The 3,080-nt window shown below is 46.8% G+C and overlaps 1 non-coding gene across 1 annotated transcript; it reads right to left on the bottom strand.

Moving 5' to 3' along the window:
• Positions 1-2,202: 2,202 nt before the first annotated feature.
• On the bottom strand, positions 2,203-2,366 carry LOC133473213 (U1 spliceosomal RNA). The gene has a single exon (XR_009786997.1). It is a non-coding gene; the product is annotated as a U1 spliceosomal RNA (small nuclear RNA).
• Between the last annotated feature and the right edge of the window lie 714 nt (positions 2,367-3,080).

Genomic DNA, 3,080 nt, shown 5'->3' with positions numbered 1-3,080 from the left:
ACCGTGGCTGAACAAGGTGGACAACCGGCAGCCCCGTCATTAGTAAGGAAAATTAAAAGAAATTGCCTTCCTCATCTGTCAGTAAGATACAGAAAACAGATTATTATAACAGTGTTAAAATAATAACAGTCGCGAGCTCTCAATCATCTATTTCATAGTCTACACTCTCAATGTAGACAGTAACACTGCCGCCTCGTGGATGAAGGGACGGGCCTTCCCACACGTGTGAAGATTCTCAACTTGTGTGTGTGTGAATATCTTCAAAATTGTGTTACTTTTGTCTAAAACGTAAACGCGCGTGCCCACTGATCCACAAGCGCACCTTCAACAATTCACAAGCAGAATTGAATATTTACAAATTATATCATGTAAATAGGCGGTATGGTGGTCCGACTGGTTTGAGCGTCTGCCTCACAGTTCTGAGGAGCTTGGTTCAATCCCCGGCCCCGCCTGTCTGGAGTTTGCATGTTCTCCCCGTGCCTGCGTGGGTTTCTCCGGGCACTCCGGTTTCATCCCACATCCCAAAAACATGCATGGTAGGTTGGGTGACAACTCCCCGTAGGTGTGAATGTGAGTGCGAATGGTTGTTTGTATGTGCCCTGCGATTGGCTGGCAACCAGTTCAGGGTGTACCCCGCCTCCTGCCCGATGATAGCTGGGATAGGCTCCAGCACGCCCGCGACCCTAGTGAGGAGAAGCGGCTCAGAAAATGAACAGCAGTTCAGAGTACCCACCTTTTTTGGAGTCCTTGGAGGGGGTGCTGGAGAGCACTCCCGCTGGGGACTCCATCGTTCTGCTGGGGGACTTCAATGCTCACGTGGGCAATGACAGTGAGACCTGGAAGGGCGTGATTGGGAGGAACGCCCCCCCCAATCAGAACCCGAGCGGTGTTCTGTTATTGGACTTCTGTGCTCATCACGGATTGTCGATAACGAACACCATGTTCAAGCACAAGGGTGTCAACACGTGCACTTGGCACCAGGACACCCTAGGTCACAGTTCGATGATCGACTTTGTGGTCATGTCATTGGACTTGCGGCCGCATGTCTTGGACACTCGGGTGAAGAGAGGGGCGGAGCTGTCAACTGATTACCACCTGGTGGTGAGTTGGCTCTGATGGTGGGGGAAGATGCCGGTCCGACGTGGCAGGCCCAAACGTATTGTGAGGGTCTGCTGAGAACGTCTGGCAGAATCCCTTGTCAGAAGGAGTTTCAACTCCCACCTCCGACAGAACTTTGGTCATGTTCCAGAGGAGGCGGGGGACATCGAGTCCGAGAGGACTCGTGCCAGAATTTGGCACGATGGGTGACCCTTCGACACAGCAATATAGACCCTGTCAAGTAGCTCCATGAAAATGTGGGTTTATGGTAGGCCATTCTCCAAAGTTGACAAACACATTACACAAGCTGCCATTGTGGTACATCTCAATAAATTATAATCGTGTCAAAAGCTTAATTTATTGAAGTAGTTCAATTCAAAAAGTGAAACTCATATCATAGAGATGCACCACACACACTGAAATATTTCATTTTTTTTTATTCATGAATAATTTGAGGATTGTAGCTTAAAGCTAATGACAGCTCCAAATTCACCACCTCGAGAATCTAGAATATAACGTAACAAACTACTATCATAACAATGGAATTTATTTTTAATGTAGAATTTAGGCAGGAATTTGCCCACTGAAAAGTATTTTCCCAAGTGTTTAAAGAATCTATATGTATGAGTACTGAAATCAATTGAGTTTTCTTTTTTTTTTAGATTTACCTGAATATGATTACTACCGTTACCAGTTACACACGCAGAGTACGTTGAAACAATATTTTATTATTTCATGTCGACACAATATTTGATCAAACATGTTTTTTGTCATTCATAAGTCATTTCCAAGAGCCACAACAAACGACAAATTGCAATGCATCACACAATACGTGGCCGAAGATACAGTTGCCTGTGATTATATACATGGCCAGCAGGTGGTTTCGTGTGCACATGAAGCATCAAGAAATGGACCAAGACTCGAACCAACGACCGAAGCGTTGCGATGTTATGAAGCTTCATCTCGTCTTTACTAACTGGTTCTACTACTCAGGGCAAACCCATGTATGATAGAAATTAGATCATACTGCAGTACCGTGGCGTCATATGATGCACACTCCAGCTTTTACAATGAGCAACATCCTCATTATTTTCAACCAACGATCAGGGGAGAGCGCGAACGCAGTCCCCCACTACCAGAAATTATGCAGTCGATATTCCCACATTCGGGGAATTTGCAGGGGTCAGCACAATCTGAGTGCAATGGCTGAGCCTCACCCTGGGTGAACCACCTTCTTGATCATTGTGTCTCCCCTGCCAATTAAGTACGAATTGGACTCGGCGCAAGCACGCAAGTCATTCACCCGCACGCTATGTCAAGCGACGGTGTCATGAGCATGTGAACAACCATACACACAACGGGCAAGCCGGAACATACCCTAGATGAAACGCTACTGTGTGCTAATCTTCTTCTTATTTTCCTTTCGGCTTGTCCCGTAAAGGGTCGCCACAGCGCGTCATCCTTTTCCATGTAAGCATATCTCCTGCATCCTCCTCTCGAACACCAACTGCCATCATGTCTTCCCTCACGACATCCATCAACCTTCTCTTTGGTCTTCCTCTAGCTCTCTTGCCTGGCAGCTCCATCCTCATCATCCTTGTACCAATATACTCACTCTCTCCTCTGTACGTGTCCAAACCATCCACGTCTGCTCTCTCTAACTTTGTCTCCAAAACATCGAACCTTGGCTGCCCCTCTGATGAGCTCATTTCTAATTTTATCCAACCTGGTCACTCCGAGAGCGAACCTCAACATCTTCATTTCTGCCACCTCCAGCTCTGCTTCCTGTTGTCTCTTCAGTACCACTGTCTCTAATTCGTACATTAAAACAGTACTGGCCTCACTACTGTTTTATAAACTTTGCCCTTCATCCTAGCAGAGACTCTTCTGTCACATAACACACCCGACACCTTCCTCCACCCGTTCCAACCTGCTTGGACCCGTTTCTTCACTTCCTGACCACACTCCCCATTGCTCTGGAT

Source organism: Phyllopteryx taeniolatus, unplaced genomic scaffold, assembly GCF_024500385.1.
Source record: "Phyllopteryx taeniolatus isolate TA_2022b unplaced genomic scaffold, UOR_Ptae_1.2 contig_220, whole genome shotgun sequence".
NCBI classification, from domain to species: Eukaryota; Metazoa; Chordata; class Actinopteri; order Syngnathiformes; family Syngnathidae; genus Phyllopteryx; species Phyllopteryx taeniolatus.
Note: the sequence above shows the minus strand (reverse complement) of the source record. Positions and strands in the feature narration are given on the sequence as shown.